We start from the raw sequence: 14,262 nt of genomic DNA, 5'->3' as shown, positions 1-14,262 counted from the left end.
ATGATAGGGATTAAAAGATAAGGAACTTGGTCTGCAAACAAGGCAAATGAACGGAATTGATGAAATTAAAGGTACATGCTTGACCTCATAGGATCGGGGGGGGGGGGGTATTGAAACTTTATAGTGTTGCTGACATTTAACACTGTTGAAACGAAAAAATAAATCACATAACTAAAAAAAAAAAAAAAAACACGAGATGCCCAGATTACTGAATCGCCCATAGAAATAACCTCTTGTTTAATATTAAGGGGTTCACGGCCTGCCTATGTTAAATGAAGCGTTTACCAATTAAGGGATTGCCAAGGGAAACGTTTAGATATCTTGTTTAAGGTTCTTAAAGGGCATGTAAACCCAAAAAATGCTATTTTGGGGACCACGTAGTCGTTTAGTACGTACATGACATCTGCCAAATCTGTAGATCTTTTGTTCACTTTAGTCCGTTTTTACGTTGAAAAATCGCTTCAAAGTTCTAAACATCCGCCATCTTGAATTGCGCAATCTAGCAAATGACGTCACCGGTGGACCTTTAGTTACGGGAAGTCAAAGGTCTTTCTTGAACACGTTGTGAAATAAGCACATGTTTACGGCGTTCAGACAAACACATATTATGTGATTCTTTCAATATACAGAACGGCAAAAATTTCGCCATGTTCTCAATATGTGAATACTACTTTCATGTGCGAAATAACATTAACATATATAGACGCTCTTTCTCGCCGATGTTCAGCGGCGAGGTAATTCTGTCTGTATAATAAAGGAACCAAAATCTCGCCGATGTTCAGCGGCGAGGTAGTTCTGTCTGTATAATAAAGGATACAAAATCTCGCCGATGATCAGCGGCGAGGTAATTCTGTCTGTATAATAAGGAACCAAAATCTCGCCGATGTTCAGCGGCGAGGTAATTCTGTCTGTATAATAAAGGAACCAAAATCTCGCCGATGTTCACCGGCGAGGTAGTTCTGTCTGTATAATAAAGGAACCAAAATCTCGCCGATGTTCAGCGGCGAGGTAGTTCTGTCTGTATAATAAAGGATACAAAATCTCGCCGATGATCAGCGGCGAGGTAATTCTGTCTGTATAATAAGGAACCAAAATCTCGCCGATGTTCAGCGGCGAGGTAGTTCTGTCTGTATAATAAAGGAACCAAAATCTCGCCGATGTTCAGCGGCGAGGTAGTTCTGTCTGTATAATAAAGGAACCAAAATCTCGCCGATGTTCAGCGGCGAGGTAGTTCTGTCTGTATAATAAAGGAACCAAAATCTCGCCGATGTTCAGCGGCGAGGTAGTTCTGTCTGTATAATAAAGGAACCAAAATCTCGCCGATGTTCAGCGGCGAGGTAGTTCTGTCTGTATAATAAAGGAACCAAAATCTCGCCGATGTTCAGCGGCGAGGTAGTTCTGTCTGTATAATAAAGGAACCAAAATCTCGCCGATGTTCAGCGGCGAGGTAGTTCTGTCTGTATAATAAGGAACCAAAATCTCGCCGATGTTCACACAGGCAGCGCAAGCTCTCTCTATGAACCACACAAGCAACACAACACGGCATCGAATTATAAGAGTTTATATGGGATTTTCTACAAGATATCCATGGAGGTAGTTAAAAGTGAAAATTCTCAATAAAAACGGCTGACCTTATTCCAGACGTGTGTTGTTTGCTCCTGGTGTGGTTATTTTACCGATTGAACTTGATTTAAGCGACTTTTCTGAATTCCGATTTTCCCTCTATAAAGAGAGGACAAGGTGAAACACCTCAGTCGGTACAGCCTGCCGAACGAAGTCAAAAATCCCAGGCTAAAATGTACCCACGGCCATAAATCTACGGCAGAATTCAAGGGCAAAGGTTGATCTTTCATTTCAATCCTCTAGCCACATAATTGCAGCCCTGCGAGCGACGCCAGGCGGCTCTTCGTGTCTCCAGTGAGACGATAAAACTATGGAAGAGCTCCGTGTCGTTTGATTCGCTGATCATCGGCGAGATTTTGGTTCCTTTATAATACAGACAGAATTACCTCGCCGCTGATCATCGGCGAGATTTTGGTTCCTTTATTATACAGACAGAATTACCTCGCCGCTGATCATCGGCGAGATTTTGGTTCCTTACTATACAGACAGAATTACCTCGCCGCTGATCATCGGCGAGATTTTGGTTCCTTATTATACAGACAGAATTACCTCGCCGGTGATCATCGGCGAGATTTTCGTTCGGTATATAAGAGAAATTAAATTATCACATATTCCAACATTTACATAAAATCGTTTCAATATATATATTTAAACATTCACATAATATGTGAATATATGTAAACCCACATGTTTACATAGTTTCTTTTGGAAAAACACCACATCTTCATTATGGTAAAACGCTGTGTCGTTCAGTTTTGCAGTAATTCGAACAAAACAGGCCATACTATGCATAAGTTTCCAAAAGACGCTAATTTGAGGCGGCAGTGGGTAAAATTTGTTCAAGGCGCAAATCGAGCCTAGCGAAAAGGGCCGATTTCGTAGAGCCGACGGAGCATTCGGTTATTTGCAACATTCATTTTTCTCCGGATTGTTACGAAAAAAGTTTCATGGTAGAAATGGGGCTGAGAAAGCAAAGTCCTTTACTTTCTGGTGCTGTACCGACGACACAGCAGCAACAAATTCTTGCGACAAACGAAAGTGGCCTATCCAAAATGAAGGCAGCAAACAACCGGAAATGGCTGACAGTGCCGATAAAAGACCTAGAAGAAGTAGAGCTCTTCAAAAGGTTGAGGTTAATAGAGTAAACCACTTTATCTGCTATTCTTCGCAACACAGATAATCTCTGCTTCCTTTGAGAAACCCTGCAAAGAAACAGCAGTAGAACAATATGTGTCACGCTTACACATCATTGAGTAACTAGAAAGGTAATTACGGCAAACCACGTTTGTGCCTTTGTATATGTTAAGCCCATTGCTGCCGGTGCTGTAAGATATTTTCAATAATTATGATGTAAATTAGCAATCACCTTCTTATCACTCACTGGGTTGGTGGCTTCAACCCAGTATACGTGGTGCGAAAATCGGCTGGAAAGGTGCTTCGGATCTTGTTTACAGCACAAGATTGCAGCGCAACTCGGACATGTTTACCAAGATAACTCCAGCACCAACGAACAAGCTGCCGATAGGCAATGTATCGAAATCTCCTACACGAAAAATACAGAGAAATAACTATCTACACTAGTGTTGTACTAAAATAAAACCAGTTACGGCAGAGGTAAATATGACAATTGAACCGCGATAGTTAAAATAAAAGTAAACTTACTCGTTTCCTGTGTCGTGCTGCTGCCTGAATGCGTAATAAGCAGTTTCAAGCACCCAAACATCAAGACAGGTCGACTGAAATCCTGGATGCTAGGTAATACATTTCATTTGTATTTCTGGCCTCTGATTTTCTACTTTTTGCCAGACTTGTCCGATGTCAGCGCAGCAAACACTTTCGTGAGCAGTCGGCATTGGCTGACATACTTGACACTCGCACCTTTTAATGCACCCAAGAAACGTCGGGAAAAAAGACAACAACAAAATTCGGTGAGCTTCTATTTGCGTGCTAATCTGACTATGCGCCGGCTTCAATTGATGTTCATCTGCTAAAAATGTAATTTAATTGCAAAATGATTAAACACCAGTCTGTGTTTCCAAGACGGTCTGAGTTGTTGTCATCTGGTTCTGGGCTGGCTTCTTGTTGATCGTTTTGTCGGAACCTTCGTGGCTCAGATTGATACGGACGAGGCCCAGATTGTTCCACAGCTACAACTGAATTTTCTACATCACTATCATACAAATTCACCAAATTTGAATCGCTGTCATCCGATTAAAGATCCTCCGAGCTACTCCCACTTTCCCGATCCGCCATAGAATTCTCGTATGGAATCCCTATTGCGCAATGTTTGTGTTCCACCGCTTACGTCACGACAGATGGCTATTGTTTTCACCGGAAGTGGATTTTTTCTCGTAAAAGCTGTTTTTCTCCTTAACGAAACCCAAACGAGCAAAATAAATGCCAAATTCGTTTTCTACGTTGCTGTTTGCGTCGAATAAGAAAAACTTGTATTTTTGGGTTTACATGCCCTTTAACCAATCGTAACAGAATTTATAACACCAGTTTGAGGCACAAACAAGAACATGAATTTGTGTTAGTGTCGATCGGCAAGAAAGTTCCGCCGCGTTATGTGTGTGGGTGTATTCTTACAGTGTATACGATTAACAGTTTTCCTTTACTCTCAAGTGTTTAATTTGTCAATGGTAAATTTGAAAAAATAGGCTTCTGTTAAATAGGTTCTCCCACGTCTAGAAAACTGACATTGCGCTTTTCTCTCAGTGTAATGCCTACCTAAGAGAATAGGATATTTGAATTGAGTGCAACTTACCTAGATTTCATTATTTCCACGTAAACGATGACTCCTGTGGAAGTCAGCGACGAAGAAACGACGACATTTCGTTAAAACACGCGCCTTCAAAACAACGTGTTTTTGAATAAATAGTTCTGTTCCTCAAATAACCGATATGACGAGGAAGAATACAAAATTTTGTTTCTCGTGGCCAAATAAAACGTTAGAAATATCCGGCCGATTACGAAATATTGCTATTTTTCTTACAGGGAGAACGATTACGTCGCAGTCAAATTTTATTTTGCCGCCCTGCCCGCATTTTTACCGGATGTGACGCCACTTTTTGTTGGATGATCTAAACACAAAAAAAGTGCCAGGCCGCTGCCCAAAACATACTTAGATACAAAGAAAGCACTACCAAATATAGAAGCCATGTTAGAATATTGATGATATCAATATTGTGGCCTATTCCCAACGGCCCCTCTCGTTCACCAACACCTCGTCAGTTCAGACTCATCAGGTCTCCTTTCGCCCTGGACTCACGCAACGTGCGCGTGACGCTTTAATGAGTAAATACCTACGTGTCCTAGAATTAATTTATTTTTTTGCTTTTCTCAAGACGTGAGCTTGGGAAGCCTGTGGTATAATATCTTTGTGGTTTTTATACTTTGTGGCTCAGAATTAAGAAATAACAAATGATTCAACAACTTACTAACATCATGGCTTTAATTCCATTGTTAAGAATGCATCTAAGTGTTACAAAGTAACTCTTTTACGTCAACTTTGACAATTCCTAACCACAACACCCTTTTACATTAGACTACTGAGCGAATACAAAAACAATCATAAATTGTGGGCATTGCACGTTGCGGCAGACCTGCCGGCTGTGTTGGACGAGTTGGCCAACATCAACTGGGTTCACTACGTGTCTATAAGAAATAAACAAAATGTTGTAATTAGTATCTATGGAGCACCACACTCCCGAAAGGTCTCCTATTTAGATTACTATTATTTTTCCCCTTTGCTAAATGATTTCCCATAAAAGACATTTTCACAATCCAACATTTGAAGCTGTTCTGTGTGGCGTTCAACTAATAGCTGAAAACAAAAGAAGATCAAGGTAAGAGAGTGAATCCCCCATATAGGTCTAATACCCAAGGTAATCCCATCTTAAGGTTTTTTAGGCATGATACCAGTTCTTCCGCGGATGTTACTCGCTCTTTGCGTGGATGTTTTCGTAGACGATTTCTTTATATGGTTCGTTTCGTTTCATTTCAAAGCGAAGGAAAACCTCCAACGCAGTGGGGATGTCCAGTCCTTTGATATTTAAATATATAAGACACAAATGAGCTTTGGCCCTCGCTATGTTTTAATACATTTTGAAACTTTAATAGGACTAAATAAAAGGCAAATGTCCCCTGCAAAAGCAATGAAAACTGAATGAACTGCAGAGAAATGAGCAGCCAAACGAGTGCAAAGCGGAAGAAAGCCAGAACACAAAGCAACCGAACAAGCAGGTGGCCGGTCAGAAGTGCAGACCGACGCTCGCCGCCCAAACAGCAAAAGAAACAGAAACAACGACAAAAACGTCGAGAACAACGCAGTGAACAGAGAACTATAACGAACCCGGACACAGCCATTGTACTTGTTGCCGTTGCGTTGTATTTGACTCCCTGATACCAAATGAATAGCAAAAGAATGAACAGCCAAACGTGCATAAAACAAACAAAAAGGCCAGCCGAACAAACAGACGGCCGAGAACACATAATTAAAACAACTATGCTATGAAACGTCTTTTGAAAATCAAAACACATAAAATGGCTTTTCACCACATTTCTCCCCATTTCGTCTCAGGTAGCCACGCATCGCGCTAGTAACATCCTTTAAGGAAATTGTGTGTGCCCCTTCTCAAATTTGAGAAAATTGTCGAAATTTTTTCTCCAGTTTTACAGAACACACCATAATGATGTACCTCCGTGGTACACCTCAATTCTACTGTCTAAAACATACAGAAAAATGCACGCAACTGCCCGCACATACGTGCAACATCAACATAACAAACATACGCTAGGAGCAGCAACAATACAAGCCAGGTGGACAGTAGTAAGTCCAAGAACAGACGTAATATCCAGTTGGACAATAAGGATGGGAGTTATCAATGCAAAAGCGAGAATAGCTCCCCAGGCAGTTTTTGTCACTTGCAGCATCTGTAGAAAAAAAAATAGTATGTAGTTAAAAATCACAATCGCCATTTTTGAGCACGCCTCTAGGACTTCCAGGAATGAGCGTACGTCGGAGAAGGAGAAAATCTACCGCGTATTTCAGATCAGTCACTGGATTCTCACTCGGCAATCTTGAAAGAAAGGCACTAGTTTTAAAAACATTTTAACCTCAGAAACGTCCCGTGTAGAACAAGATTTACTTTATTTATCTTTTAAAAGTATATTAATAGTTTTCAATTAATGGAATGATCGTAAATTAACTACACTGTAAATTAGCACTATTGTAATTACTGACGATTTCCACCAGGTATTAAATAAAAGGAATGAGGAGGAGGAAGAGGAAGAGGATGGTCATGATCATGCTCATGGTAATAGTGATGGTGATGATAATGGGGAAGGTCCGTGGATTAGTGCGCTCTAGAGGTTATAGAAGTGGGTTGGGTGAAGCGTAATTTCTAATGACTGAACAGTTTGATTATATTTGAGATTTGCAGTTGCGACGAGAAAATTATGTTAGTACGGAAAAGACTTGAAATCTAGTTTTTGCAAGCTAAAACGCTTTGATCAACTTACCTTTTTTTAGCTTGTTTTTACAGTGCAGAATTTTTGGGGGAACAATATGTACGACCTAGCCCTACTTTTTGTTGTTCTTAACACAACAACTTATCCTGGCTCTAAAATCAATAGTCAGAAATTTTGCCACATTAAAATCGTTTTAGATTGCCTTTCACTACCTCAGTCTCCAGTCTCTTAGTCTCTTGTTGCATTTTCTGAGGAGATCACGGGCAAACCGAGCAGATTTTCCGTAGCAACGATCTCTCAGAATTCTCAACTGCGCTGCTAAACTGGTTGCCTCTGATTTTGTAATGCAACTCCGTCAGTTACTTAGAAGTGCATTAAGCCAGATAAATTTCATAGCTAACATTATTTTGTTAGTCTCCAATACGTTCCTTCCGCACTTACTTTGGGTATAGGCGGCCAAAAAAATCAGCAACAGACACAGATGAAACTTTACATCCATGATCAGACCGCTAAACAAACAAGACAAACAAACTTAATATTAAACCCAGCCCACTTACAGTTACATTTAATAAGAAAGACCCCCGGCAATACAGCAGTTACACATGGCTAAACTAAATGCAAGGTAAGCGTTCCCTATCACGACGGTTTCATAACTTCTCATATTTTTTATCAATTTCATTAGAAAGCTCCCTGTACAGGGAAGCGGTTAGCTGAAGAAATGATCCTCTGGCCTGAGAAATCTGAACGTTCTTCTTAGCTAAAAAATGTTTACACTAAAGTAAGAGATTATTACTCATTAAAGCAGGAACGTTTCAGCAAGTCAATCAATAGACTAAATTCACCTCCTGATGAAAATAAAGGCAACTTAGGCTCTATGGTTAAAGAGGACAGAATCATTTAAGCGGGAAGCCTTCTAACCATTGAGTGAAAAATAGCCCAAGCATACATCCTAAACAGCCACTCCTCTTTAAGGAAACCATCACAAACTATAAATCAACAGCAACGTTTAAAATGTCGAATTCGGAATAAAAGGTTTATTTATCTGGCTATCTCGTTAAGCCGACGGAGCCTTTAAATAATAACAGGTCTGCAATGGTTCATTTGTAGCTTCGAGTTAAGTCAGTCAAAATAAATTGATGGAATCTTATAATCTTAAGTAAAATGTACTCAAATAAATATTCCATTACTTTAACTAATATACTAATAGAAGGTCAAATAGCCTTATTTTCCCCAACGAACTGGACTTTGCTGGATAGCCTAAATAAATTAAAGTGCGAGCGAGATCGCCGTGGTTAATCAACGAGCATCGAGATTGTAATTAAACTTCTGAAAACGACCATCCAAATTCAAAACTTCTTTATGCAACATTACTTTTATTGACCGCCTTATTTGAACTACTCTTCTGGTCGCAGAATTAAACTAAATATCTGCATGGTTTTGTTATTTGTAGACCATGATCAGAGCAATGTTTTTCGACCAGAAGTCTGCATGTCAAGAAAAACATATCGAAGCTATGTCGTGCCAGTATTCGTGAACTATTAAACCAATGACAAACAAAACTGCAGTTAAATTACCAATAAGTATGTCTAGCTTTAGAAACAGATGCTTGCTTGTGCAAGCTAGAGGTGAAAAAGTTACCAAAGGTTCATAAACTTACGTGCAATCGGAACTCGGTGTTCAAAGAGTGAGAGTTGACCCTCGAGTTCTTGATCTCGTCGCGAAGACAGGCTAACTTCAACTCAAGTTCTCCTCATATACTTGTAAGAATAATAGATGCCTTTGTTTCGTTTATCGCACATGCCAAATGTAGTCGTAAAAGTGAACATAATCTTATTAACATTAGATAGCATCAAAATATTTGGCGACTTAATGAACCAACACGTTCCGAATTGTGTTTCTTTTTTGTTATTATTATTTTTTTTTTAGTTTTGACCTTCCGCCCTTACAACCACTTAAGGCAATGAGCGCGTGAAGGAATTTGTTGAATTTTCACGACAACCTTGACCTCGGCTCAGCGCATACGCGGCCTGCGACGTGCAAACTTGCATGATCAACAAGGTTTTTTTTTTTCTGCCTTTTTCTTTTTTTTTTTCGGATCTATTTTAGATAGGAGTAGACAAACGTTGGATGTACTCGACCTCCCGCTCGATTTTTATCGCCTTACATCCACAACTAAACTGAGACTATTTTAAGAGAAAACCAGCTTGATAGTAAGGAGAAACAATGAGCATTACAGCAAAAATACAACAAAAATAATAACAAGAACAACTTAGATACAATTATAATGATAAATGGGTACCAACACCCTAAAATAACTAAAAAGCTAAAAATGTCATGGATTAGAAGTTAAGCATTTAAACTGTGGTTAATGAGCTCTGTAGTCTACATCATAGCTGTCATCTAAGGTTGTCACCAGTTCTGTTATCTTCCCCCTATTAGTCGTTGTGTAATAGCCTTAGGTCAATGTCCAATGCAACGCAATCGTTTTACCATATGGGAAATCATACGACAACGCTCCCAGTGATTTTCCACCATGCTCTCATGTGATTTCAGCGTGCTATACCCCTCCCAACTCCTTCAATCCCCGTCTCAATTGTGACCTAGTATTCAAGTTACAATCTTGGACAAAATAAATGGAACATCTGGACCACCCCTCCCCCATTTCAATGATGCCAAAATGGCGCGTTTTTGCTCCTTCGTGCCTTCATCATTGCTTTGGCGGGGGATGGGGGAGTTCCATTTTATTCTGTCTAAGATTGTAGGCCGTTCTCTACATTCCCCTCCCTCCTTTCCTCCCTCCCTGTATTGGTAGCTTTGTCCTTTCCCATCTTTTTCCTCCATGTGGTTGCATTACAGAATCGCGCCCATTGAAAAACGTCGCACGGGAAAATGCAAATAAGCTAGAAAAGAAAAAGAGAGCATGCGTAACTTCACACAGGCCTTTCAACTCGACTGTCAATCAGGTAATCCCCCGTGTACGCCGTGTTCACAAGTATTGTTTCTCACTCAGACAACCGAAACGTAGCGCTATTCATCGAAGAAGAATAACCGTAATTAGTCGGGTTATCTTGATTAGGCTATGTTGTTTAAAAATCGGTCAGATGTAAAATGAAATTACCTTTTAAATGTCGGATTTTATCAGAACTAAACTAACAATAATGTATGGAAAGCCAAAAGCAAAACTACAAACCATCGGCTGTCCGAATGTTTATTTACATTGGGTTCACACAGCTGGTTTAAAAATCTATGACACAATCCGATGGTGCGATCGAATTTAGCGATCTCTCTTCGAGGAAAGGAATTTCGTTTATGTTCATAGTAATACATTTATAGTAGAGAAAAAAAGCTAAAATCAAAAACAAGCGCTCACCTTGAAAATAGAGCTCCCACGTGGACAAGGACTATATGAGAATTTCCGTTCATAATTGTATTTCCATTGTCTGTTAACGGACGCAAAGCGAAATTTTACAACTCCCGTTTGGCAATTCGGCAATTCAGATCTTAAGAGACCGAAGCTGGCGGTGAACTTTTGCAGCCTCATTCCCAGGTCATTGCACCCGCAAAACATCATGGGTACCCCACCTTTCCCGGGCGACACTTTTCAATGGGCGCGATTCTGTAATGGTAATTACCTTTCGTGAGAAGGTGGCTTTCGCCTGCTGAACCTTCTCGGTTTATTCACTGCCACGTTCTATTTGTTATATTGTGTGTAAACCATAGCTGCTTAGTCAATAAAGGTTTTTTGGTGGCAAGGAAGTGCAACCTAGGCTGCACTTTGTCCCACAGTAAGTGCTATGGCCACCCTTGGAAATAGGTCCAGATCTCTCCAGGTAGGTGTCATCGAATCATCTGACCTATTGTCCTCCCAGAGGGGCACCCCCTCTTCTGGTCCATCCTATGTTACCCCCAAGGAAATAAGTCCTGATCTCTCCAGGATGGTGCCGTCGTACTATCTGACCTATTGTCCTCCCAGAAGGGTACCCCTCTTCTGGTCCCCTTAGTAACATAGGTTCCCCTAATGAAACCAGAAACTGCAGGGGACCGCATACGATAAACGTTGCCAACATAGGATCTGCAAGAGATCTGATCAGCCTAAAACATGAATGAAGACAAACAATAAACTGCAAGACTGACACTTCTGAAAAACGTTTCGTGTCTCGAAACGTTTTTCACGCAGTATCAATATCTTGATATAGTGAACGGGTCATTTTGCAATTTATGTGCGTTGGCTGTTGGGCTGGCGTTACATATCTTCGCTACACAGTGCAGTGCTGACGAGCCCCAAGAAGGGCGAAACAGCTGTCCACTATTGCGATCCTACTTTATCGGTTCTTGTCGTGTTGGTGTCTCGAAACGTTTTTCACGTAGTATCAGTCTTGCAGTCTGTTGTTTGTCTTCATACCTTTTTTGGCTAATCAAATCTCTTGTAGATCCTACGTTGGCAGCGTTTATCGTATGAAACGTTTTTCACGTAGTATCAGTCTTGAAGTCTGTTGTTTGTCCCCTAGAGACGCCGCTGCTCTAGGGGAGATAGGCTCTGTCATCCCTGCCACCCATGTTTTGCCACCATAATCAGTGTTTTGTTTCTGTTTCCTGTATCTACCCAGCAAAAAAAAAAAGGGGGGGGGGAATTGCAATGTTGTTACCCATATAAATATCCTCGCTGGTACTGTTCGATCTGCCCCTCCCTCTGTGTTGGTGTGACTTTAATAATTTAGACTAAATTGCACAGCAGCAGGGTCTCATTAAGCTGGATTAAATACACGTGATGCGCAAAACGTGTGCGCATTGACAAAGTAGGCACCGTCCCTAATACTAGACAACGTCAACAAATTTGTCGATTTAATAAATCAGAAAGCTGTAATTGTTGTTGTTTTTACCTTGTTGCGCCTTACAAACCTTTCAAATCAAACAAATGAGCGCTTGACGTGAAATATGCTTTTCCTTAGGTATGCTCGTAAGATGTACGCTTCATCTAGTCCTTTTAATGAATTATTGGAGGAATTAACGCCCATATTCCCAGTTTATTAAATTCTCACGATAACCAGTGTCTAGTCGGTCTGATACGTGCAAACTTGCATGATCAACAGTGTTGTCTTTTTCTTTTTCTTTTTTTTTCTTTCTTATCTATTATAGATAGCAAAAAGATCCAATAGCGACGTTGAGTGTACCTGACATGCTGCTCGATGTTTATCAGTCGCCTTGTATCCCCAAGTTCATTGAAACTGTTTAAAGAGAAGTGGACACAGATTACCAGACTGCAAGTAATTAGAAATATTGAGTATCACAGCAAGGATCCAACAACAACAACAACAATGACAACAGAAACAACAACATCTTCTATTGTAGCCTTTAGAAATAAACACCTTAAACTCAGTTCAGTGCCGCAGGGGTCTGATACGTGACTATATGCGATCTGATCTATTTTAGATAGGAAAAGATCCATTATCGACGTTCCATATTCCAGACGTGCCGCTCGCTGTTTATCGCCTTGTATCCACAACTATCTAAAACTGTTTTAAGAGAAGTAGACACAGATTACCAACCCAACAGTAAGGAGAAACATTGAGTATCACAGAAAGAATCCACCAACAACTATTATTGTACCCATCAGAAATGTTTTAAATTAAGTTACAAGCAGATACAATTATAATAACGAATGATTACCAGCACCCTGAAATACCTAAAAAGCTAAAAATGTCAGGGAGCCGGATTAAATGGAATGGAATTTTCGCGCAAACGGCTCAAACTGGGCTCGTTCCTTTTTTTTTCACAAATCCGAAGGAGAGGAATTTAACTAGAACCACAATGGCAGTAAAGTAAAGTAAAGACTTTATTTAAAGAGAGTTTGCAAAAGCTAATAAACTGGCTGTAATCTGTTTTTCATTTTTTAGGTAGGAAGAAGTCGAATATCTGTCAAAAAAGTTCGATCATCACAGCAAGATAATACCGTTGTTTCCTCTGATGGCTGGTGATAAAAATATTTGTGAGATTTAACAATGCCATATTCTAAAAATTGGTACGCAATGCGTACATGTGTCTGTTATTTGGAAATTATTTTTGGAGATAACGAATGAGAACAAGGCAGCCTTAATGACATTCTTTTGTGTTGAACAGGAAACAATAGAAAGAACATGACAGACCTGTTTTCTTTTTTTTTGTTTTGGATGCTTCTCAATTCAAATAATGACTTCCCCTGCGCGCTTCTGTTAACCTAGTATGATTCATAACATGCTTCAAAAAGTAGAAGTTTCAAATGTTATACTACAGGCTGACAAATTTCTCAAATGTGTCTGGCTAACGCCAGTAGTATTTGAGCCAAATTTGAAATACTTACATGTAAAAATTATAGCCAGTTTCCATGGTAGCTGAAAAATTATTGGTTTACAATTTTTAGACAATGGCGGATAGATTTCCCAATTGTGACGCGAAAGAACTGCAACAGTTAAAGGAAAATGCAGAAAATTCGAACGCAAAGAAAAGCACTGAGACCTGGGATACTGTTTGGTCAACATGGGCTGATGAAAAAGGATGCAGTCCAGTTATTGTAAGCTACGAAGCCAAGGAACTTGACGAGAAGTTTCAGAAGTTTTTCGCCGGGGTGAGAAAGAAGGATGGTTCAGACTACGAACCATACAGTTTGCGGGCAATGATAGCGTCCTTGGACCGTCATTTAAAGGCAGCAGGCAGCAGCATTTCCATTCCTAAGGACAGAGAGTTTGTCAACACTCGCAAAGTGCTTGAAGGGTGAAACATACTAGCAAAAGTATGGCTTGGTGACATAAGAACACAAGTTCACGAGGCTTGCTCAACACAGCAACTTTATTCTCTAAGGGTAATACAACAGCTTAACACAACTTCCGGTTACGAATATATTACACTGCTTTCCCCCAGATTTTCAGGATGCACTTATACCCAAGACATAGTGATAACCTACAGTTATAGGTTAAGTTTAAAAAGTGGTTTTCTAATCCTGTGACAAATCTTTAGGTGGACTACTTACAACTAAAGGAGATACAACAGTATCCTCGTTTTCAGGCAGATATACATGTGGTTCAGAAGTACTATCGAGAGTATTCACATTATCATCATTTATTTTCTGACCACTTGATTCAGGCACCACGACATCTGGCTCACTGACATCATCTGGTACATTATCATGTGCTC

The 14,262-nt window shown here is 40.1% G+C and overlaps 1 long non-coding RNA gene across 1 annotated transcript; it reads right to left on the bottom strand.

Moving 5' to 3' along the window:
- Positions 1–4,783: 4,783 nt before the first annotated feature.
- LOC145489040 (uncharacterized) lies at positions 4,784–12,906 on the bottom strand. Its single transcript, XR_014049555.1, has 2 exons — positions 10,466–12,906; positions 4,784–9,995 (listed from the first exon to the last, which is right to left on the bottom strand). It is a non-coding gene; the product is annotated as an uncharacterized LOC145489040 (long non-coding RNA).
- Positions 12,907–14,262: the final 1,356 nt, after the last annotated feature.

The sequence above is a fragment of the Orbicella franksi genome, chromosome 6 (assembly GCF_964199315.1).
Source record: "Orbicella franksi chromosome 6, jaOrbFran1.1, whole genome shotgun sequence".
NCBI lineage: Eukaryota > Metazoa > Cnidaria > Anthozoa > Scleractinia > Merulinidae > Orbicella > Orbicella franksi.
This window is presented reverse-complemented; position numbering and strand designations above follow the sequence as displayed.